The 25,964-nt window shown below is 38.5% G+C and overlaps 2 long non-coding RNA genes across 2 annotated transcripts in view; one reads left to right on the top strand and one right to left on the bottom strand.

Annotated features, from left to right (window-relative positions):
* The window catches only part of LOC104872177, a 27,935-nt gene extending 2,035 nt beyond the window's left edge, over positions 1 to 25,900 (top strand). The window contains exons 2-4 of the long non-coding RNA XR_783083.2: positions 4,262 to 4,357; positions 16,223 to 16,292; positions 25,369 to 25,900. This is a non-coding gene — a long non-coding RNA (uncharacterized LOC104872177). The remainder of the gene's footprint in view (positions 1 to 4,261; positions 4,358 to 16,222; positions 16,293 to 25,368) is intronic.
* LOC117286136 overlaps positions 2,924 to 25,964 on the bottom strand; it is a 29,357-nt gene continuing 6,316 nt past the window's right edge. The window contains exons 2-3 of the long non-coding RNA XR_004517239.1: positions 25,311 to 25,407; positions 2,924 to 4,005 (exon numbers count right to left, since the gene is read on the bottom strand). This is a non-coding gene — a long non-coding RNA (uncharacterized LOC117286136). The remainder of the gene's footprint in view (positions 4,006 to 25,310; positions 25,408 to 25,964) is intronic.

Here is a 25,964-nt window from a genome sequence, read left to right as displayed (position 1 = left end):
ACACACACACACACACACACACACACATGCATGCATGTAGGTATGCATGTCTGTGTACTCATACTCCCCAAATGGACCTAAAGTCCATTGTCATTACATGGCACCTGTATATACAGTAATAAGGGGCTAAAGGAAGGCTCTGAAAGGATCACATAGTCCCTTGGGCAGCATGTACAGCCAGATGAATAACCAAGAGTATTATTATCTTCTGCTTAGTCACTCTGTCCCATACCACAGACAGCCTCACAGGCTTAGTTATCTAAATGAATAAACACATTCACTTGTCATTCCACAAAGACAGTGCCAGGCACTGTCTCAGATATTTCGGTGAACAGAGGTGAACAAAATAGGCAAAAACATCTCATTAGAACTTCACGTAGTTGGTGTGGGAGTGGAAGAAATAGAAAATGAACAAGTAAACACACAAACGGCCACATGAATTCCAGATTAAGATGGGTGCTATTAAGAAGACAAAGTACGGAAATACCATAGAGTTGTTCTTCACCCAGCTACCAGAATGAGCTTCGAAAATTGAATATTAGATTGTTTCAGCCCAGCTTCAAACACTGTTGCTTGGAACAAAATGAAACCCCCTTTCCCTGTCTTTCCTTCTCTGAAGCGATTTGACCTTCCTCCATTTTGTCTCCCAACATCCTTTCCCTCCTTCAGTCCTCCCAGTCCGCCTCAACTCTCTGTCCCTTGGAGCTATGAGGTTCCATCCTCTCTCCAGGCTTTGTACTTTTTGCTCTCCCTTTCTAGGACATTCCTTACTTTCAGCTTTTTTCCATTGCTATGGCTCTTTAAATGGCCCATTCATTCTCATTTTTCTCTGCAGAGTCTTCACCGACTTTCTTTATATAGCACTTACCATTACAGAAAGTATCTGACTTACTTGCATACTATTTATTGTCTCCCTCCTCTGCTTGCACATTCTAAAGTTCAACCAGTTTACAGTTGTACCCCCAGTGCCTAGAACACTACTGGGCACATGGCTTAGTGTTGAGTGAATAACTGAAAGCCCATTCACGTGCACAAGCCAAGAAAGAATTCTGACAACCAACAAATGAGTTAAGATTCAAAAAACTAACTTTCAAACACCAAAAGTCTTCTATTTAATAGACCCAGAAAACTCAAATGTTTGAAAATGAGGGCTAAGTAAGAATACAAAACACAATGGAATATTTAGTCTCAGACTCCAAAGGCCCTGAAACTGGAGACAGTTTGCAAGGCAATTATCACAAAGCTTATAAAGACATGTTTGTAAATCACTCTCCATCCTTGAGACCAGAAAGTAGTTGGCATTCTGGGAACCCAGCTGGCCACTAGAAATAGATATCAAATTAAACATAAAACTACATAAAAACCAGGGATTGCTTTTCTAATGCAATCTATTTGAGTATTCTTTCTCTTCTCAGAGAGAACGATGCAGTGAAATTATATACTTAAACATTCAGTGAGTCTGGGAATTTTGAGAAGAATCACAGAATTCCAGAAATGAAAGGATTTGTCTTTACCAAAATGTTTTTTAGTAGCAGAATCCTTTCCTCAACAAGGTCTTATGCAGAGCACATAAATGTATGTAAGCAAGATGAAAGTAGAGGTGAGAGAGCTGAAGTCAGGGACCCCATCTCCCTGGGACTCAGCAGGCACAGGGGCCCAGAGTGACACCTCCAGAGCTATTCTACCCCTCTTATTTAACAGGCCATGAGAAGGAAAACTCCAGCCCGTATTGCAACAATAAATACAGAAATAGCAAAGCTGGGTTTGTGATATCTATGCATCAACATTTTTATAAAAAATGTGTGTCTGATTTATTTCACATAAAACGATAATCTCGAGTGCATCTGTCTTTTCAACTGAACCATAATAGCCTTTCAAAAAATTGAGTGATATGCTTAAGGAGAGTTTTCTCAGCTAGCCTCACCAAGCTCCTTCTGCATATCACTGGTCTGAAACATTTTATCTTCTGCTCCTGTTCACATTGCATCCTCTCTGGTACAACTGATCCTCCCAGCCAGCCTATTCCTGGGCCCCACCCTTCGCTGTGCTTTCCTCACATTTGTGCAAACTCATGTCGGTCTGTGAAGACTTGGGTATTGTTAGATTTCTTGTCTTATTCCATCTCATTGAAAAATTACTCTGCACCAACCAGCTTGCAGAATTCAAATATTTCCCCAAAACAGCAAGAGATACGACATAGAAACTGGTGTAGCTGTGATAAATGCAGACAGAACTTCACTGGAGGTACTTCTTCCTGTATTTTGGGACATTTCACACTGACCTTAAGAGAGATGAGGTGCAGGAACTAGACAGTCCAGGGGAAGAATTGACATCTCGGCTTCCTCTTTAGCAGTCCTAGCAAGTATAAGTTACTCACGTTCATTCCTTCATTCATCCAAAGTGTATTTGTGCATGACTAGGTACTAGGTATGCTAGGTTCTAAAGATACTTACATCCCCAAAATAAACTAGCCATTACAGAATAGAACAGATGCCACTGAAAGATGGAGAAAGCCAGTTGGTGTCCCAAAATCACACCTTTAATATTCACATCCTTGTATAGACCCTGCCCACCTGAACTATAGCTCATGAGATATCAGCAAGTATGATGGCTGCAGAGAATTACATTGTATTTTAAAAGCCTTTCCACTGTGTGTAAGGAAGTCCAACTTAGAAAGGCAGAGCAGAGAAAGAAGACAAAGGGACACAGACGAGATGGAAAAGTTCCAATCTTCTAACTCGTTTCAATAATGTTCTAGACATGTGACTGTAGATCTCTAGACTGTTCCAGCCCCATCCACCACCTAATTCCAAAGTATCAGGGACTGCCAGCAGCAGAACTCCCCAGCTGAGTCCTAACTCACCCATAGACTCAAGAACAAATAAAATAATAATTTGTTGAAGTCGCTAAGTTTGGGGGTTGTTTGTTACATGACAACAAAACCACAGCCATGTACCTTCTTTTTACTTTAAAGAGAGAACCGCTTGTACTAAAAATAATGCCAGATTCTGGGGGTAGTGGCTTTGATTGGTTTATTTTTCCAGGGGACCTCTTTTTTTTTTTAAGAGATCCAACTGATTGTTGATGTCATAACAGTTAGTTTGTTATATGCATGCACATTTACTAATATAAGGAAGACAAATTAATTGACTATTGTCAAGGAAAGTAATCAAGAAACCAAATGTGTCAAAGAAAGGGGAAGGGGAAAGGTAAATACAATTTGAAAAGGTGAATCTTGTTGTATGTTTTGTAGACAAATTAATTATCATGTCTAGTTAGGAAGTCCATCCTGGATAGCCTGTTCTTCAGTAGGCTGATGAGGGCTCATCAAAGGAAGGACTTTAACTGCATATGGATTCTCCCCCAAACTTTAGGAGCTACCATGGAGCTTACACGGCAGGCTGTCACTGAGCACTGGCTGACAACATCCTGTCATTAAGCTCGTCATCATGGCTGAGCAAAATCTGCACTATTTCCCACATCACAATTAGACATGCTGATTTTAATGTATTTATCCACCTTATTCTAGTGTTTTTCTTAATTCTTTCATATTTTTAGTATAAAATTAGATCATCTATAAATGATCATTTTCACTCTTCCCTTTCATTAATATAATATTACATCACTTCTCGGCCTTTTGGCTAAGATCATGTGTGTCATTAGTATAATACTGTTGCTGACAAACTATATCTCATGTAGGAAAACAAACCACCACCACTCAGAGCACACATCCATTTGGTGCCAACATCTTCACAGATCCCTTCTACTCATTGGTCTGTGATTACCATGGCTGGGGCAGCTCTAATTTGGACCAAGGAACACTAGCAGATGGGTCATTTAGAGTTGATTTCTACCATAAAAATTCTTCTGAGGTCATCTGAATCCTCAGGAAGCTGTCTTAGAATCTGGGCAGTCACGTCCTTGTTTAGGCATGCGGCAGATGGCTAATTCTTATCACAGCAGACTCCACAATCACCCAACTCTATGGGATGCTTAGTTTATTTCCTGTAAAATAAAAGTGAAACAAGAATTATTTGGCTGAAAATCGTTGTAATAAGATCCAATAAAATAGAGTTAGCCAAAAGTTTTCCTCAGATTTTTTGCGATAAATTTTGTTGATGTCATAATGTTTAGTTTGTTGCATACATGCACGTTTACTAATTTGAGGAAGAAAAATCAATGTAAACTCTGTAGTGTAGCTCTATAAATTTAAACATGTGATGTGCTAACTCACTTACTCCACTGCCTCTCTTCCTTCTAGGATGGGTGCTCGTGGACATGAACACAAGTGTGTAAGTGCTGCCACTGTTGCCACCAAGACACCATCCACCTGCTGTATACACCAAAAAGTCCTTAGGTGAGAATCAGATTTATCTAAGGTAGATTCTCCCACGGGTCTGCTGTGAATCTCTGACTGTCTTCCTTTCATCCTCGGAAATTTGCTGTGGATCCAGGATAGGAAGTAGAGTTTTGGGTTGGAGGGACTAAAAGCTGCTTCCTCTATTTGAAGAAAATTAAAGTTTATTCTTCAGTGCAAATTCTTTTCTTCCCTCGACTCTTAACATATTTCTGCAAGTCTGGGAAGTACGAGTTATCTTCCTTGGGTCAGTAAATGGGTATCCTGTGCCAAGATATTTGGAACAACAAAGGAGCCAACCACTTTCTAGGTTACCAGTGCAGTCAGAAATACCAAGAGAAACTCCAACTTTACCAAATACCTCACTAACTGTGGCTTACATTTATACCATTCAGTTTGGAAAAAAAGTCCTATCTTAAGGACTCTTAAGGGATTTTGAAACGGTACTTTGGAGTTATGGTATAAACCACTGGCACAGTAGATTGAAGAGCTAGAGGAAGGGACACAGGCTGACACTTTTAACTGAGAAGGAGGGAACAAGAGTACCTAGGGGTATCTAGGGGACTATTGCCACTCAGAGGCTAAACAAGTTAGATGTATTAGAGTAAAGGGAGAGTGAAGAAAGAAAATAAGCACAGAAAGGAGTCATGACAGCAAAGAGCAGATTTTTGTCCCACTTTGTAATTTTTGTGGCTCCTAATCTTCACTGTAGCATCTACTCCGTGTTGAGCGCTTATGGGCCAGGCATGCGAAGCCCTTTTCATGTGTTAGTTCATTACACCTGTCCAGTTCTGAGTAGGTTTAATATTGATTGGAGACTAGAGGGTAGATGTAAAAAAGGTCTACTTAACAGGGTTATTTAATGTGAATGTAAAATAGAGATATGCTTTACAAACTACAAAGCATCATCAAGTATGGAAGGTGATATTTATTGTTATTATTCTCTATCACTTCATCAATAGCATCTGTTTTCAATGTCTGTGAAAGAGGGTAATTTTCTGTTCTCATCATTGCTATTCTTCTCCACCTTGCAGGCTTTACTCAGTGAAGAGGCAATGGGCAGATAAAAGTTATTACTCCTCTGAATAAAAGTGATCAAATAGCACTAGAAACAAAATTGACTCCCACCCATCTCCAGGATGAGGTTAGCACATAGAAGACAGACAGTCACCCTTACTGACTGGCTCACTCAATGACTCCAGCCCTCTTCCATGTTCCTATTCTATATTGTAGATATTAAATGTATTTTCTTTTTTTTTAATTCATATAATTTATCGCAGTTAGCACACAGTTTAAAAATTCACCAACACACCAAATCTAAAGTACAAAACTAGTACAAATCTAAACAGCATTATAATATAATAATTACTTATAATATTATATATTCCCCCTCAGGAAAGTAAAACTTACTGTGATTGTCAAAGCTAGATGTCAGCCTAAGTTTTAGAACAAAGGAAAAATGGGAAACTAAGAAAAGGAAGACGCAATAACTCACAATGACCACAAAAAGAAAATCCAAAAGAAAGTCCATTTTTCTCACGGACATTGATTGTCTTCTCTAAATTAATAAAAATTATTTTTAACATAAACTATTTTAAAAAGCTAGAAACTCTTCAAGTAAATAAAGATAATACTCCAAGGCCATTTTCACAGCTTTTTAAATTTGTGTTAAATGCCATTATAAGCCAAATTAACGCACATTTGACCAAATATTTCCAAAACAGTCCAGCAACACACAGTGGAATTTTCCACTCAGTATCCTAGGCACAAAAATAGGCTATGTTTACAGTAGTTAAGGCGATCAAATTTTAAACAAAAGCAATTTTTTTAAAAGGGAAAAAAAGCAAATTTTCCATGCTACTCCCATAGACTTTATTTGTAAGTGCAAGACAGGAAAACAAACACTGTGCTTTTGCCCTGCGTTCTGGTTGTTAAAACCACACAATGGGCTGCAGCCTCTGCTGCCCATACACATAGTCTACTGACTCCCTTTCCATGTCAATCAAGGCAATCCAGTCCCGTCAGCCTGGGGCTTTTTTCAGTCCATAGAGTCTTTTCTTGAGTTGTTGTTGGTGGTGGCAGGTGGTGGGGTGTTTCCTTTTTAAGTTTTTTCTGTTCCCTGCATTTTCACTCTTTTTTTCTTTTAGTTCACTCACTTACCTTCCCCATCCTTCCTACCAATAGAGAGCTTGCTCAAATGTGTTGGGGTCCTTGTTTGGCTGCTCATATTTCAGAGTAATGTCATGGATAGCTGATTTGGAGATCATAGATGTGGGGAAAGGCTGGTAAATTACTGGAGTATGCTTTATCATGTGGGAAATCATCTTTTATAAGGGGAGATCTCTAGTGCCAAAGTGGTAAATACTTCCCCCCAAATCATTCAATTTCCCCCCTGAACAAACTCCAGTCTCCAGCTAAAGGAGATACCTTCTTGCCAACACTGTGTGTGTAAATGTTAAGGGTGGGATGGAGAGAGAGAAGAGTTGACTGTTCTGTAACCAGACTGCCAACTACTCCTGTTTTTGGCTCCAAGTTTCACTCCTGTGCTCCACCATATCTGACATGGCTATTCAGCAAGACAAAAAAGATTGTGGGGGGTTAAATCAGCTCAGATATCTACATACTCCTATATGAGTACTTCAAATCAGGACTTCCTTGATCCATTTCACATCCTCTATTAATGAAACCTAGTTTGAATTTTAAGTAATTCTTTTGCTTAGCCTGCCTCCCATTTTCTTTGTTGTAGGTTCAATATATTGTTTTTCTTCTTTATTTTATTTTACTTGGCTCTAAAAAGAAAGAAGATTTAAGCATATATCCAATGCAACATCTTTAATCAGATGTCTAAATATGAATTTAAACTTTGGGCCATAAAAGAGCATCTATCTATCTATCTTTATTGCAAAGCCTAAGGGGGAGCAGAGAAAGAATTTCTCTTTAAGGAACTATTACCTTGCTAAGGTGATTGCTCCTGCCCTGAACTAGAAGTGGGGAACAAAGCAGAGGGATTTCCAGCCATACTAGACAGAAGCCCTGTGGTTAAACTCAGAGCCAGAGAGTCCTAAGAACAAACACACCCGAACATCACTAAGGGGTTGCTAAAATCTTTGTCTGAACATTAAGACAGGAACTCTATGGAAACATGGAATCAGCACATATGGGAAGAAAACAATCATAGGGAATGATTTTCAGGGAAGGCAGGAGATCAGGATAGGGCCAGAGGACTGTTCCCAATGCTGACAAGAAACCACCACAATGGAGTTGAAGGACCCTAGAAATCAAACAAAGAGGGGAACATTAATAGAGAGATTGTCTTACCGGAGTAAAAGTTTTATTTTTCATTGTTATGACTATAACATTAAAGTAAGTATGCTCTTATTTTATGGAACAAAATGGTGATACAAAATTTATTTTTTGAAAATAAATCTGTGTTTTTACTTTTTGATAGTACATAATCATACTGCACCTGTGTTCTAATTTGTATTTAGCTTGAAGGATACTTTTAAACCAGCATACACTAAGAATTTCAAAGCTTCAAGGGAAAGGAGAAATTGTTTAGGTTGAGAGTATTCTGTTTGGATTTGCTTTCCCCACCTTGGTGACAGCTGAGGTGTTGATCAGCAACATGTATGGACCATAACTCTGATAACCTCTTCCATGGTGATGGGTGAGAAGGTGCCAGTGCTGTTAGTCCCTGACCTCTCACTTAGATAAGTTGCATTGAAAACTGAGGGGGTGGAGTAGCTATGGAAACCATGAGGGAAGGATTTTTTTAATGCACATGAATTAGGACAAGATGACTGGCATACCTTTTTCTCTTTCCATCTGTGGCAAAAGTTCTGTGTCCTGGTTTTTACCTTCATTTAGAGTAAATTATGGGGAGAACATCATGAGGATGTGCTATTGTCACAGTGGCATTTCCTCTTTCCATCTTTCTGTGGGTTAATTTTAAAGCTATTTGATAGAATTAACAATATGAGTTAGTGCCAAATTCCCAAGTGATGTTCATCTTTGTGCTGGAGACTTTGTAGAGAGGAGCTCCTCCAAGAAAGGGGGGCTTCTTTTTTACCTCAGTGTGCATCCATTTAGCTATAAATGTCTCTAGTTTCTCATTCTGTATGGCTGAGCAGTGCTCCATTTTATAGAAAAACCATATCTTCTTTATCCAGTCTCCAGTTGATGGGCATTTGGGTTGTTTCCAAATTTTAACTATTACAAACTATGCCACTATAAACATAGGTGCACATATATAATTGTGGTAAGAATCTTTTAATTCTTTTGTAAAGATACCCAGCAGAGAGATAGCTACGTCAAATGGGACCTCTAATCCTAGTTCTTTGAGATATCTCTGTATTGATTGCCACACTGGTTGCACCAGTCTTCACTCACACCAACATTGGAAAAGGGTTCCTTTCTTCCCACAGCCCTTGCAGCATTTGTTATTAGTTGAGTTCTTGATAGCAGCCATTCTTTCTGGGGTAAGGTGGAATCCCAGTATTGTTTTCATCTGCATGTCTCGAATGACCAGTGATGTTGAATATTTTTTATATATCTATTTGCTGCTTTTACTTGTTTGTCTGAGAAATGTCTGTTCATTTCAGATGCCCATTTTTGAATCGAGTCTTTGTATTGGGGGGGTCTGGTTTTTTAAAATTCTTTATATATTCTAGATAGTAGTCCTTTGTCTGAGGAGTAGCTGGTAAATTTTTTCCCCACATTGTAGATTGCTTCTTAGCTCCGTTGGTGGTTTCTCTTGCTCTGCAAAAACTTTTTAATACAATGAGATCCCAGTTGTTCATTCTTTGTGCAAGTTCTCGTGCTGCTGAAGATTTGTTCATAAAGTCTTTTTTTATGTCAATGTCTTCAAGAGTTCTACCTAATTTACTTTCCAGTAAGTTTAGTGTCTCTGTTTTGATATTTATATCTTTAATCCACTTGGATTTTAGTTTAGTGCAGGGTGAAAGATAGGGATCTAGTTTTAATCTTTGGCAAGTTGAAAGCCAGATTTTCCAACACCATTTATTAAAGAAGCTATCTTTCTTCCAGTGAGGGTGCTTGGCTCCTTTGTCAAAGATGAAGTAGCTGAGTATGTCTGGTGTTGTTTCTGCATCTTCTAATCTATTCCACTGATGTTCAGGTCTGTTTCTTTGCCAGTACCATGCTGTTTTTACCACAGTGACTTTGTGGTATAGTTTCAAGTTGAGAATTGTGATACCCCTTATCACTCCTCTGTTGCAAAGAATGGTTTTTGCTATTCTGTGTCTCTTCTGGTCCCAAATAAATTTTTGGATTGTTTTCTCAAGTTCTGTGAAATATACTGTTGGGATTTAAATTGGGATTGTATTGAATTTGTATAGCAGTTTTGGAAGTATGGCCATTTTCACGATGTTGATTCTTCCTACCCAAGAACCAGGGATGTCTTTTCATTTTTGTATATCCTCTTCAATCTCTTTTTTCAGAGTGTTGCTGTAGTTCTCAATGTAGAGGTCTTTTGCTTCCTTTGTTAGACTGATTCCTAGATATTTCATTTTTTTGTATGCTATTGTGAAAGGATTGTTTCCCTAATTTCTCTCTCAATGAGTCTGTTATTTGTGTATAAGAAAGCTATTGATATTTGAGAGTTGACCTTGTATCCAGCTACTCTACTGAATCTGTCAATGAAGTCTAGAGGTCTTTTGGTGCAGTTTTTGGATCTCCTATGTAAAGTATCATATAAAAAGCAAGTGATAACAGTTTAACTTCTTTGTTTCCTATCTTTATTGCTTTTATTTATTTCTCTTGTCTAACTGCTATGGGTAATGTTTCCAGAACTATATTGAACAGTAGTGGTGATAACAAACAACCTTGGATTGTTCTTGATTTTAGTGTGAAGGTTTCAGTTTTTGACCATTTACTATGATGTTGGCTGTTGATTTTTGGTAGATAGCCCTTATCTCTTTTGAGATAAAGACCATCTATTCCAATTTTCTATAGGGCTTTTTTTTTAATCTTGAACAGATGTTGAATTTTGCCAAATGCTTTTTCTGCATCTATTGTGATGATCATATGATTTCGTCCTTGACTCTGTTAATATAGTGTATTGTATTTATTGATTTATGTATGTTGAACCATCCTGCCTCCCTGGAATAAATCCTACCTGGTCAGTGTGTATGATCTTCTTGATGACCATCTGTATTCTGTTTACCAGTATCTTTTTTTTTTTTTTTTTTTTTTTTTTTTTGGTTTTTTGAGACAGGGTCTCACTATATAGTTGAGACTGACCTGGAACTCACTATGTAACCCAGGCTGGTCTCGAACTCACAGCGATCCTCCTGCCTCAGCCTCCTGAATGCTGGGATTATAGTGTTTGCCAGTATCTTATTGAGGATTTTTACATCTATGTTCATTAGGATATTGGCCTATAGTTCTCTTTTTTGATTGGGTCTTTCTTTGATTGGTTTTGGAATCAAAATAACACTTGCTTCCAGGAATGAATTTGGAAGTATTGTTTCCCTTTGAATTTCATTGAAAAGTTTAAAGAGTAGTGGTGATAGTTCTTCTCTAAATGTCTTGTAGAATTCAGCAGTGAAGCCATCAGGACCTGGGCTTTTCTTTGTTGGTAAATTTTTAATTATGTTTTCAATTTTGTTGAAATTGAGATGTTTAGACTTTTTATGTCTTCTTCATTCAAGTTGGAAAGTTCTTATGTATTTAGGAATCTGTGCATTTCTTCTGTATTTTTCATTTTATTAGAGTACAGGTTTTCCAAGTAGGTATTGATGATCCTCTAGATTTCTGGTGAATCTGTTGTGAGTGATTTCACCTTTTTCATTCCTAATTGCATGAATTTTCTTTCCTTTTTTGATAAGATTGGCTAAGGGTTTATCAATTTTATTTATTCTTTCAAAAACCCAACTCTTGGATTCATTGATTTTTTTTATCATTCTCTTAATCTCCATTGCATTAATTTCTGCTCTGATCTTTATAATTTCCTCCCTTATATGAGCTTTTGCTTTTTTTTACTCTTTTTTTCTAGGGGCTTAAGGTTAAGCATTAGGTTGCTTATTTGAGCTCACTCTGTTTTCCTAGTATGGACATATACTGCTATGAATTTCCCTTGTAGAACTGTTTTCATTATGTTCCATAGATTCCTGTATGTTGTATTAGCATTATCATTTAACTATAGAAACTGTCTAATTTCTTTAATTTCCTTTGTGACCCAATGCTTGTTCAGCAGGGTGTTATTTAATTTTCATGTGTTTGTGAAATTCTCGTGGCTTCTTAGACTACTGATCTCCAGTTTAATTTTACTATAGTCTGATAATATACAGGGGATAACTTCAATTCCTTTACATTTACTTAAGCATGTTCTATAAGTTAGTATGTTGTCTATTTTGGAGAATGACCCATGTGCAGCTGAAAAGAATATATATTCTGATTTTCTGGGGTGGAACACTCTGTAGACATCTACTAAGTCCATTTGTTGTAAGACTTGATTCAGTTCTGTTATTTTGTTGTTGAGTTTTTGTCTAGATGATCTGTCTATTTGTGTCAATGGAGTATTGAAGTCCCCCACTACAATTCTATTATTTATTTCATTTTTCATATCCACTAATATTTGTTTTATATAGTTGTGGGCATTAGCATTTGGGTGCATATATATTCATGATTGTCATTTCTTACTCTTGTATTTTTCCCTTTACAAGGATGTAGTGGCCTTCTTTGTATGTCTTCATTGTCACTTGCCAATTCCTTCCATAACAATAACTGTTATGTATTCACTTTTCATTGTCATGTTATTTTCCTGTTGTTGGTTCTTTTATTTTTTATTTTTCCCTCTCTCCCTTTAATTTCTTGTATTGCCTGGTATATTTGCTGTATTGGCCCTTATGGAGTTGTGGCCTTCATTTTCTTTTTCCAGGCTATTGTTTAGAAGTGTTTGGAGTGCTGGCTTTGTGTTCATGAAATTTCTCAGGTGTTCTTTGTCATGGAAGTATCTTATTTCCCCACCAGCTTTGAAAGATAGTTTTGCAGGATATGTTAGTCTAGGTTGGAGGTTGTTTTCTTTTAAGACTTGAAGTACCTCACTCCAGGTTCTCCTTGACTTGAGGGTTTGTGTTGAAAAGTCTGCTGTGATTCTGATGGGTTTTCCTTTGCATGTGATTTGTTTCTTTTCTCTAACTGCTTGTAGTATTTTGTTCTTCTGTTGGGTTTCTAGGATCTTGAATATTATATGTCTAGGTGTAGATTTTTTTTTTTTATCATGGCTAGTTGGAGTCCTATATGCTTCACTTATCTGTATGTCAAATTCTTCCCCTCTGTTTGGGAAGTTTTCTGTCATTAATTCTGTGAATAGTTTTTTTTTTATATCTTTCATCTGCTACTTCATGGATTCCTATCAGTTTTATATTATTATTCTTTTCTTCACATAAGAGTTGTTGGATTGATTTCTCATTATCCCTTACTGTTTTTAAGAGATCCCTCTTTTCATGGTCACTGACCGCAGTCCTATCTTACATATCTGAAATTCTATCTTCTCATTCGTTCATTCTGCTGCAAATGCTTTGCATAGAGTTTTCAATCTCCTGGATATCTGTTTGAATCTGTTTCATGGATTCCATTTCTTTCCTATGCTGGGCATTCATAGTTTCCATCATGGGCTTGAGATCATATGTTTTTTTTATCTGTTTTTATTCTGGAGTCTCTAATCATGTCTTTCATTCTTCTCACCATCTCTGTGGTTAGCTGGGAAATTATTTCGGCTTTGAATTTTTCTTGAGCTTCATTTATCTGTTTTTACTTCCTGTGCTATCAGTTCAGGGTGTCCAGATGGTTGACTGTAAGACTTTTCTACCTAATTTCCCCCAGAGTTTACCTTTGGTAAGATGGAAGTCTATGTTTGTGCCTTGTTTAGATGTCTTCTCATTTCAATTTTTGCTGTTGGTACTGTCCTTGGTTTAATTCCTGGGTTAATACTTTCATCTTCCAGATGTAGCTGGTCTTTAGGTTTTGAGTCTGTAATGATTCTGATGCAATCTCATTTTCATTTTACAAGGGAGGAAAACTGATTAAATCAATTACAACACCTTAGTCCAGGTAATACAATCAGCAACACAATAGCATCAAGCACAGCTTAGAAAATTGTGGTAGTTATTAATCTATCACCTTTAACTGTGTGAATTAAATCAAAATTGAAGTCCACCCAAAATATGTTTATAGTGAATAAACTCTTCAATATAGCAACTTTACTCTTCAGGATGGGGATTTAGAAGGAGTTGGGGAGGGAGGGATAGATAGATAGGATAAAGAAAGTTTAACAGTGAGGTCAGAGGACACAGGAAAATCACACATGCTCCAGGAAGCTGTTGAAGAGATGAGAAGACAGAACAACATATGCATAAGAATAGAACGAACTAACAACAGTATGGAGGCTAGAGACTGTTATCAATTTCTTTGAAAACTAATGGCAATTGAAAGAAGGAAAAAGAGAAGAAAAGGAAAAGAAAAAATAAATTTGAATCAGGATAGTAATAGGAACAAAAAGGAAGAGTAATTAAGTTCAAGACAAGAGAGAGAGAGGGAGAGAGAAGAGAAAGAAGATAAAAAAGGAAAAAAATTGAGAAAAGAAAAAGGTGGATAAAAAATTCTTCAAATGATTAAAGATAAAAGAAAAATAGTACTTTGAAAATAAAAAAAAATACAGAGCCAGGGATTTAGCTCAGTGGCACTGTTGCCTGTTTTGCAAGTTCAAGGTCCAGAGTTTGATCCCTAGTACCAAAATAAATAAATAAATAAATAAATAAATAATACAAATAGAAATAGAAAGTCTCCTTCAGGGTATGCCTCTGTTGACACAATAGACAGTGTGGGCAGGAGTGTGCAGATCTAAGCTAATTATTCTCAGCAAGCCAGTAGCTATCCCCTGAAGTTCAGGTTGATTTCTGTCTGCAAGGCCCAAGTTGAGATCTCTGACCACCTCCTGGGTTGAACTGTGCAAGGTTCTACTTCAGGTTCCAGCTGTCTTTCCCCAGAAGTTATAGCAGGTTCTGATGTGGGATACTGGTCTCTCTGACTTGCCAAATATGGTGGTGTGGTGTACCTTTATTGCAGATTTTCTTCACTTTTCCAATGGGCTTCAATTTTCATGTAGCAGCCTCAGAGAGGCTCTCTCTCTCTCTCTCTCTCTCTCTCTCTCTCTCTCTCTCTGTGTGTTTTGTTTTGTCTTTTGGAGGGGTCATGAACACCATTTTGTTTGCACCCGCACTGCTGGGCTCCTCTGGCATGCTGGGCCAAAGGGTCTGACCTACCAGAGGGTCTCAAGCCGCTTCAGTGCTACTCTGTTGTTGTGCACTGCAGAGGTGGGCCCACGAGAGGGTTTCAAGCTGCTTTTGTGAGAACTTCACTTTCAAAAAAAGGAAGCTCAGGTTGGGAGAGATAAAGTCACTCTCAAAAGCACTCCGGTTTTGCAGCCATGTCTGAGGTCTTAGCTTCAGGCTTTTAAACATGGCCTAACATATGAGATTTTTATGACACTACCCAACTTCAATCTCCTTTTTTAAAAAAATAATATTGATTCTTTTGGCCTCAATCAGAAATACACATTTTATGAATTCCTGACATTTAGCATCTACACAATTTTGGAAGAAACTCTCTACCTTTTGTTCTTTTGTAGACAAGATATTAGCTCTTAGACTCTGAGTTTTTAAATTGTGTAATTTTCCGGGGGCTCCAGGCAATGGTAGTTCTACTGTGTGTCTGAGCCTCCCATCATCAGCTGTCATTCTGTGCCAAATCTTCCTATTAACGAGTCATCAGAAAGGCACACAATTGATCCAGGATAGAGAATTCTGCTCCAGCAGCAAATGAATTATCCAACAGTATGATTCCACTAGGAGAAAAAAGCCAACTCCACTTAGCATATTGAGTTTCATAATTATTATGTACTACTACAAAGAGAAATTGCTATTAATTCATTGGTCCCAGTGATGCTCCCAATCCATTTCAAAGGCTATAGTCCTAATTATTGTAGGTATTATTGCACTTTTTCATTTTGCTCTGCTCTCCCCTCCATGACAGAGCTTGACGCACACTATTCATACTTTTCTCTGTCAATACTCATGCCAAGGATGGAAAAACTTTGTCCATTATTAGTATAGTCCATAAGATTCTCTCAGTATAAACTAAGGTCAAGAGGCAGAGAGAACTTTCTCCTGTAACATAGACCCAGGAGCTTGTAGCTCACACATGTGAAAAACAAAACCAAACAAAAAGGGAAGAGTTGGTTCCATGAACTCTTTGGATCTCATGCATTAATGAGTCAAGACTGTATTTTCCAGCAGATATGACTCTTTTAGTTCTAAAAAGGTGATTAGAAAAGGAAATCAGCTCAAAGGACTATATGTAAAAATTTACAGAATAAATTAATAATTGAATTCTGCTATGATGTAATGTTTTTGTTCCCCAAAAATTCATTTCTTGAAATGAAGTGATGTTATTCATGCAAAGAGCCTTTTTAAATGGATTGGTGCCCTTATTTAAAAAGACCCCAGAAAGACCTTCATCACCTCTACTATGTGAGAACACATCAAGAAGGTGCTGTCTAAGAACCGTCACCAGACACTGGATTGGTGTTGACCTTGGGCTTCCTAGCCTTCAGAACTGAAGAAATAAATGTCTGAATTTATAAACTACCCAATTTACTACATCTTGTTATAGCATTCCAAAAAGAATAAGAATGATCCCTTGATCTTTCATTCAGGAGCAGCAGAGGCAGTAGCCAAGACTAAAGACAGAAAGGAAATATATTTGAACTTTATCTAGACTTATATATGCACCAGCTAATTGATGCTGAACATGTTACCTAACCTTTTTTGCTCTCAACTTCAGAATCTTGGAAACAGAAATGAAATGACCCCAAGTCCACTAAGGTGCTGTACACATCAGTGGCTGGTACATGGTAAGTGTTACTTTGGTAACATGGTAACATGGTAGCTGTTATTTTGCTGCAGGTAGTTACTAAAGTAAACACGACCTTGTCTTTCCTATAGCTGCTAGTCAGTCAAACACCCTCCACAACATTTCTGCAAATTCCCAGGAGTTGTGTATTTTTGTGCCCCTGGGTTAGACAGAGGACATCATTCTTATGCTCCTTAGAAAATATTGTGTTTGAAAATAAAGAAAGTGAAAGATCTAATTGCTATTACATAATGAATACTGGGTCTTCCTTAATATTAAACAAACCCACTATTGTAAAATTTAAAATCTACTTTTAAATCATTGTTCTATTGACATCTTTAGGTCTCTGTTTTGTGATGTAATGACTGAATCATATACAAAATTAAGGAAATGAAAAACAGACCTCTGGTGTGTGTACCCACTTTAAAGTTCTGAAAGGGCAATGCCACAAAATGCGCCCTTGGTGTAACAAGAACTTTCAAGCCAGGTAAGGATACAAACACATCTGAGGTGTCATCTCAGGATAGGGTGAAGGTGGGAGGCAGCCATGGTAGAGAACTGGAGAAGAGCATGGCAAAGGCTCCAAAATGCCCCAAGGACACTGCTCCAAAATGCCCCAAGGACACTGTGTCTAGTAGTCCTGCAGATGTCAATCACTGTTATTATAGTACTGTGTCACTCTACAGCTCTTAGGCAGTTGTCAGAGCATTTCAAACAGTAAGAGAAATGCAGCAATAGCAATGCTTCATCCCCAACCACTTTCCATGTAAGTGTCAAATATTCATTCCCCAAGGGTCCTTCATAGTCCTGAAGGGTATTATACTGTGTCCATGCCCCAGAAGGTCCAGAGCTTAATGTGTTCTGATTGCTTTTGTTGACCTCTAGGGTTTGGGTGCTTTGCAGAGTGAGGGATTAGAGGTCAAGGTTTAGGAGCTCATGTTACCATTCTATGGATCAGAAATGTCATACCCTAAAACCAGAGCTCCCCATTTTGAAAACTTCTTTCTAGCTCTACACAAGAACTTTCTGAGTGTCCTGCATATTCTATGTGCTCATTGTATTTCCAACCAATTCCATTTACTAAAATATTTTACAGGTTCTTAATGTTTTCATTTCACCACATCTTCACATTGTCCACAGAGTTGTGTCATCTCATGCATCAAGACTTTTCTGAATACTCCAGTGTACACTAAACTTCTCTTCCCCTGACCATACCTTCATCCTTCTGGCACTAAAGAGAACACACTCACAGGTTTCAAAGTGCCTCAGTCACAACATAGTAAGTATGCAGATTTATCACATGGAATTGTATTCATTTCTTTCCTTTTTTCCTCTGTTTTCAGATTGTGCTCTTTGAGGACTAAGAGAATAAAAACTGCTTTACTGAAGCATTCTTCCAACCATTTTAAAAAGAACACCAAATCTATATAATCTTTTGCAGAAAATAGAAGTGAAGGGAACATCTCTTAATTTATTTGATAAAGCTAGTGTTGCCCTGATACTACAATCAGGTAGATAGCAAAAAGACAAAAAGAAAAAAATTACAGACTAATTCCCTTATCATGAGTATAAATGCAAAAATTCTTAACACAATGTTAGTGAGAGTTCAGCAATATACAAAAAGAATTATATATACTATGTTCAAATAGCATTTATTAGAGTGATGCTTCACTACTAAAAAACAAACTACTGTGATATTCCATGTTAACAAGCTAATAAAAAATCACATGATCTTATCAATAGATACAGAAAATGTATTTGGAAAAAATAAACAATGGATCATTACAAAATTTTACTTAAAACTAAAAATAAAAGGGAACTGCCTCATCTTGGTGAAGAGTATATGCAAAAAAAAACCCCAAAAAACCTATAGCTAAGGGGATACACTTAATGGAAAAAATATTTTCCTCTTAGGATCTGGGACAAGACTAGGATGTCCACTCCCCTCACTGTTATTTAACATAGTGTTGAAGTTCTGATCAACAGTAAGGCCAGAAAAGGAAATAAGGTGTGTAGAGATTGAAAAAGAAGACATGAAATTGTCCTTATTTACTGATAACATAAAAGTCTACATACAAAATCCAAAAACATCTACAAAAATATTCCTAGAACTAATAAGCAAGTTCAGCAAGTCACAATACAAGATCAATATACATAAATTAATTCCATTTCTATATACTAGTAACCAGCACCTGGAGACTGAAAGTTAAAATCTAAAACTATAATTCCTCCAAAAAATGAAATATTTAGGTGTAAATTTATTGACACATGAATGGCACCCATATGCTGTAAACTATACAACAGTAATGAAAGAAATCAAAGAGACAAAAAAATACATGGAAAGATATTCTGAGTTTCTTAATTGAAAGACTTAACATTGTTTTTTAAAGGCCCATTCTTTCAAGTTAATATACAGTTGAGTATTTATAAAAAGCTCAGGAAGATTTTTTTTAATAGACTAGACAAGGTTATTCTAAAATTCACATGGAAAGGCCAAAAAGATATAATAATTAAAACCCAGTGGAAGCCAGGCACACTGGGACATGCCTATAATCCAAGCACTCAGGAAAACTGAAGCAGTATTGGCTCTAAGGCAGGTCACTCATGATGCCAATTGCTTGATAAGTCAGCATGGTGAGCGGTGCACAAATCCAGCAATCAGAGGCTAGTTTCTGGTCTGCTTATAGCAGCAGTGAATGAGTTCCATTAATTAAATCCACCATGTCTATTCCTTGGAAAATTCTTTGGATGCCCTTTATGTATACCTTGTATCTCCTGAAGCACAGGAGTTTTCCCTGTTTCTGAAGAAGTATTTTTCCAGACTTTTTTAATTTGCAAAATCCACCTTTTTTATTTTTGAGGTACATGTCTAGCAGATGACTGATATCCAATATAAACATGAAAAATCACTCCCTGTAACCAACTTACATCCCAGGGTCTAGCTATATATATTTTTAAGGGGTTACATTGTCCCTGTTTACAGTTACCACAATTGCCAGTATCTCTGGCCACATCAGAGCTATTGAACCATATTCAAGTTTTATCTGAACACTGTGCCTTTTCCTGTGTATATCCCCCACAGTTGAGTATGGTACCAGGGTTTCCATAATGTTCTTTAGAGCAGGCATCAAAGAAAAGTGTGAGGGAATATCCCTCTGGTTCCCATTTAATAGTTTTGAAAGTTACATATTTTTCATCAAACCCATCATCTTTAGACTTATAGATTCTTAATTCAAAAACAAAATAACCCATAACCATCTGACACGATAAAAGAGTCCATGATATCCTGCTTGCAGTTCTCATTCTTTAGCCATGCATTGACTGTCAGCCTCCAGAGTGATGAGAGTGTGGCTTTGAGTGTGCTGTCTCTTGCGATCACAGTTCGTGGAGTCCTCTGGGTAAGGTAATTTCACACTGGAGTGGTGGATCCACGGTTAGACTTCAGCCACCTTGACAGCAGTAGGAATAACCATAAGTGCCTCATATGGTCCTTCTCATATAATTTGTAAAGGGGTCTTCTTCCAATGTTTAACATAAACTTGGTCCCCTAGTTTTTTCAAATGGGCAGGAGTTAACATAGGGAGGTCCTCCTTATTTCTAATTTGTCCCTGTATATTTTGGAATATTTTCCCCAATTCTAACATTTATAATTCCAGAATGGAGGAACCTAACTGAGATAAATTTCCAGTAAAGTCTCTTAAAATACATAACAGTCTCCCAAATAAGATCCCATATGGGGAGAATCTAGTGTAATCTGGAGTATTTCTTATCTGAAGAAGGGCTAAAGGGAGCAAATCGACCCATGGCCCTGGTATGCTGTCAAACAATATTTAGTTAATACATTTGTAATAGTGTGATTCATCCTTTGTACCTTACTGGAGCTCTAGGGCCGATGTGCAGTGTGTAAATACCATTTTATATGCAATAATTTAGCTAGAACTTGTACAACCTCTGCTATAAATGCTGGCTCATTGTCACTGCCTATGGAGAGAGGCAGACCAAACCTTGGAATTATTACCTTTAATAAAACTTTGCATACTTCTGAAACCTTCTCTGTCCTTGTAGGGAAGGCTTCAGGCATCCAGAGTAAGTACAAACACGTACCAGCAAATATTTATAACCTCTGCAAGGGGAGACTTCCATATGTCTTCAGATGGGGTTGTGCCCTTCCACTGTATTCCTGATGGTGCTCTGGGCCCTGAGGTCAGATTTACTTTCTGACATCTTTTTGAGACTTGTTCACACAAAGCAGAAATCCGATGTATGAAGAAATATTTCTCTAACAGTGTTTGGAGAGCCATCTTTCTCCCCTGAGTCAAGTCATGATATCTTTTAATCCAGTAGTATGATAGTGCCTCTGGTATCATCATCCTGTTGTCAGGTAGGATCCAAACAAGTCCTTGTTTTTCAGCCAATTGTTTCTTGGCCCATTCGTTCTCTTTATCTGAATATTCTATAGTAGCTAGTGGTTTTCGTATCTCCAATTATCTTTTTTGTGCATGGGTGAACAGAGTAATCTGAAGTTTCTGTTTAGCTGCCTTTTTGGCTTCTATATCTGCCTTAGCATTGTGTTTTGCTATTGCATCTTTTCCTTTTTGGTGACCAGAGCAATGCATCACTGCTACTTTTTCAGGTTCCCACACTGTCTCCAACAACTGCATTATCTCCCATTTATTTTTAATTTGTTTGCCATCCACTGTGAGAAGACTACATATATTATGCCATGAATGTGTAAGGTAGCAAACACATAATGGGAATGTATAAACATTCACCCTCTTTTCTTTTGCCATTGGAGAGCCTGTGTGAGTGCCCAGAGCTTCGCTCACTGAGCTGACCATCCAGTGGGAAGGGGTCCTGCTTGGACCACTTCATCCTGGGTCATCACTGCATAGCCAGCACAGCATACCACATTTTCCATGAAATTGCTTCCATCTGCGAACAGGACAAAATCAGCATCAGGCAGTGCAGTTTTTTGCAGATCCAGCAAATGAGAACAGCTCATTGGTGATGCTGAGACAATCGTGGTCAGGAGGCCCAGGTTCCAAGGGCAAAAATGTAGTGAGATTCAAGGTTTTAACTGGAACAAAATGTAGATGGGAATTCTCACAGATGAGGGCCTCATATTGTGTGACTTTATTATTTGAGAGCCACTGCTGTCCTCTGTTATTTCATAGTTCTTGGATGTCACGGGGAACCTGAATAATCAATTCCTGTCCTAAGATTAGCTTGTCAGCTTCCTTAATCAGCATAACTGTAGCTGCCAGAGCTTGTAGACAACTGGATCCAAAATTTTAGATAGATATGCGACTGGCTGGTTCCATGGGCCAAATTTTTGGGTCAGCACCCCCAAGGCAGTTTGGTTTCTTTCAGTCACGTACAAGGTAAAAGGTTGAGTCACATCTGGGATCCTAATGCTGGGGCAGCAGAGAGGGTTAGTTTTACTCTTGTAAATGCTGACTCTTGTTCTTCACTCCATAACATTTGCTGTCCTTCTGGGACTTTTAAGGCTTCGTATAGGGGCTTGGCTATATCTGCAAACCCTGGAATCCAGATTCTGCAAAAACTGGCAGCTCCTAAGAATTCTCACAACTGCTTTTGTGTTTCTTTCATTCCCTCAGCAGGGCATTCCCTTAGTAATTTGGAATCCCAAATATTTTACTTGCTGTACACAAATTTGAGCTTTTTTCCATGAAACTATACCCTGCATCTTAAAGCAGCATTAATAGTCTCTTAGTACCCTGCCAGCATTGTTCCTAAGATGGGCTACACAATCGTAAGCCATCAATATACTGTAACAAAATGCAGTCATATTGTTCCACAGGGAATGCTAGCAAGTCTTTTGCCAATACCTCCCCCAAAAAGCATAGGAGAGTTTTTAAATCCTTGTGGTAATCTAGTCCACATAAATTGGGTTTTAGTTCCATCATTCGGGTCTTCCCATTCATAGGCAAAGATTGATTATGATAAAAGAGAAATCTGGGGACAAAAGAAAGCATATTTTAGGTCTAAGCATGTAAACCAGGCCGCAGTGGGAGGTATTAGAACTATTAATGTGTAAGGATTTGAAGCCACAGGATGTTGGGTTACAGTTCTTTCATTTACAGCCTGAAGGTCTTGCACCAGTGTATAATCCCCATCTGTTTTTCTAACAGGTAACAAAGGAGTGTTCCAAGGTGATTTACGCTCTTTTATGAGTCCAATTCTTTAAGGCACATAATATGGGGTATAATTCCTAGGACATTGGTATTGTTTTATAGCTGCTGGAGCCAAGTTATCTTTTAGTTCTATCTTTAGAGGTGGGTGATTTTTAGCAAGTCCTGGAGGAGTACTTTTGGCCCACACATTTGTAAACAGTTCTCTCAACTCTTGGGGTCCTTGATGAGTTTTCTCATTGCTAAAGCACTGCCGTTCATCTTCCCTATGGGTAGTCACCACCATTATACAAGCCTTATTTGGATCTAAAGGTAAGGCCACATTTCCTTGCTATGTGAAGGTGACTGTAGCTCCTAGTTTAGATAGTAGGTCTCAGCCCATCAGTGGGATAGGACACTCTGGTAAGTGTCTCAATAGGGACTCATGTTTTATCTTATGTTCCTCAATTTTACATATTCTTTCATGACAAAATTGCCATTTTTCTGAAATTCCAGTGGCCTGATTACTTGTATCTGTTTGTCCCCTAATGATGCAATTGGTTTCATTACTCCTGAATATTGTGCTCCAGTATCCTCCAAGAAAAGTATGTCTTGGCCCTCTACCTTCATTTTAACCACAGGCTCACGAGGGCCAGGTGTTATCAAGCCCGGGCCCCATCAGTCACTGTCTTCTTCAAAAATGGAGACCAAAACTCCTGTTTCTGAATCTTTAACTTCCCGGGACTCTTGTTTTTTCTTGGCAGATAGCTTAGGGCATCTATTCTTAAAATGTCCCTTTTCCTTACAGCATTCACACTGATCAGGCTCAAAGTCTATTCTCTTAACTCTTTCCTTCTCTTCCACATTCATTTGATCTTTCTTTTCTCCCTGCAGTTTGCCTTCAGGCACCTTATTTCCCATAGCTACTGCTGTGTACTTTGCCCTCCTCTTATCTCTTTCATCTTCCCTGCAAAGTCTTTCCTTTTCTCTGACTGTATCTCTGCTCACATACAATTTCTTAGCCAGCTGCAGCAACTGGATTATATTCATTCCTTCCCAAGTTTCCTGTTTTTGTACTTTCTGATATTGGCAGCAGATTGAGTTACAAAAGCAGTGTTCACTAGTTGTTGATTCTCTGCCACAGTTGGATCAAAAGACATATACATTCTATATGCCTCACAGAGTCTCTCATAAAACTTTTCAGGGCTTTCATTTGGTCCTTGTAGGGTTTCCATCACCTTAATCACGTTGGTGGGCTTTTTGCTAGTGTCTTTCATTAATGCTGAAAGGGAGGCTCTATAGTTTGCTAGATAGCGCTGCCCAGCCAGGGTATTCAGATCCCAAGTTGATCAGACATTCACAAGAAATTGTTGTTCATACCATTCATCAGGGTTTTGTGTTTTGGGCAGCATGTGAGGGGCATTTATCTTTTTCATCTCTCCTATAATCCTCTGAATCTCTTCAGTAGTTAACATCACCCTACAGAGTTCTTTACAGTTTTCCCAATTGAGATGATGGGTACAAAATATTGATTCAAACAACTGACGTGTTTTTGTTGGATCCTCTGTGAAAGGGGGACTTTCTCTTTTCCAATTAATTAGGTCAGTAGAGCTAAAATGCTGGTGTACAAAAATGATGCCTCCTTCTCCTGGGTATTCTTGCGATGGCATTTGGAGGCTTGGTCCTGGCTCTGCCTACCTAATTCTGTGAGCTATGGTAGTACCATCAAGGGGGGATGTAGGCTGGCCTGAACTATCAGAAGCTGGAGCACCTTGGGTATTTGCACCAGGAACCCTTGCCTGATAAGGAGGGGGGCAATGTAATAGGTCTTCTACATCTTTCTCAGGGTCTGGTTGGGTCTTAACAACAAGCAGCTAGGCTACCTCATTCATTGCACACATCTGGAGCCATGAAGGCATATTTGTAGATAATTCTAACCAGGTGTCTATATATGGGTATTTATTAGTTTGCCCCTGGGTGGTAACCTTGTTCCAAATCAGCCTAATTTTCCTTTTGTCTAGTGTTCCTTCTGGCGGCCAAGGCTGGCTTAATTGAGGCTACAAAAACTCACAAAGCTTCCTGAGCGTCTTTGGTCTTAATTTTATCCCATAGTCCCCAAAAAGCCTTTATCAAAGTTTATTGGGTTTTTTGTTTGTTTGTTTGTTTGTTTGTTTTTGATTGAGTTTATTGGTACATTTTAGGTATACAGTACAGTTACATTCATTATTGGGATCTTGTACCTTTACATGACAGGTCTTGGTTCTCATTTTTTTTTCCCCGCAAAGTTTTGAATAATACATTCAAGAATAGTTGGTTTAATATTTGTATTTCCCACAATCACTTGATATTACCTTGTCTGGTGACGCAGGACAAGCAAAGGGTGGATGCCACTCACAAAGGAACAACCATCTGTTTGCCTGTCTGGCCACAGGTCTCTCAGCTACTTTAAGGCCCATCCAACCTAAGGCACACTGTCATGTTAGTGTCCTGTTTTGCTCATATTAGATGCTGGCCAGAGAATCACAGAAACAGACCACATACAAGCTCCATGACTCGGGGAAGGATCTTTTAAATGTAAAAGCCCCCTCCCTTTGTCTTGGTGGACAGATGAGACTACCTGTTGTTTTTGTAGCTCATTCCACCTACTCTCCTAACCGAGTCTCTTTTACACACACAATCACATAAGAAGTTAACACTTCCCTCTCTGGGGCCCCCTTATGAAGTATGATAACAAATTGAAGGTATATATCCACACAGCCCAGGTTGGGGCAAAAGAAACCCTTTCAAATGGTAAAGAATCAAGGTCTCCACTCTGTATCTTGCCCAAAATTTTAAAAAGAGCCAAAAGCAAAAGCAAAACAAACTAGAGGTTGCCCAGGGAGTCTCACCACTTAGACAGATGATCCCATTCAAGCAGCTGCCCTCCTCCTGCTGTCTCTGTTCCAGGTTTGAGCAATCCACTTCCAGGGAGCTGGTCTCCGAGTCCTAGAAAGGGAACCAGGAAATGCTGGGGGTGCACCTCTCCGCTTAGGAGGAGACAGACAGCCTCTCCCTCCAGAGGGACTTGGGTTGAGGCCTGACATGAGCCATGTCAGTTAACCCTTTCCTTCCTGGCCAATGCACCAAGAAATGTTGCAGAAGGAACTGGTAAGTGACACACAGAGGTGCAAAAGTGGGTAAAACAAAGGCTCCACTATGGCCTGTATTTAAATGTCCACCCAAGGCCTCATGAAGTGATAGGGTGGGGCTTTTTGGAGGTGGCTGGATCTAGGGAGTATATAATGTTGAAATCAAAGATGTGATGCTAAGCTTAAGGGTGTACTACTGCCCCTAAGGGTGGATAACCTGGACAAGGGTAACCTGGATATAAGGGACAGAAAGTGGGTCATCTATTATCTTTGTTGCTTGTTGCTTGGATGCTGCTGCTACCTTATGCCTGTCATGAACTGATTCTCTTCTACAATGCCCCTCTGCCATGCCACCCTGCTTTGGAGACAGCTGATTATGGACTGAAACCTCTATAATCTATGAACTTAAATAAA

Source organism: Fukomys damarensis, unplaced genomic scaffold (genome assembly GCF_012274545.1).
Source record: "Fukomys damarensis isolate Sample0158 unplaced genomic scaffold, DMR_v1.0_HiC HiC_scaffold_15, whole genome shotgun sequence".
Taxonomy (NCBI): domain Eukaryota; kingdom Metazoa; phylum Chordata; class Mammalia; order Rodentia; family Bathyergidae; genus Fukomys; species Fukomys damarensis.
The sequence above is the reverse complement of the archived record's forward strand: the minus strand, read 5'-3'. Positions and strand labels throughout refer to the sequence as shown.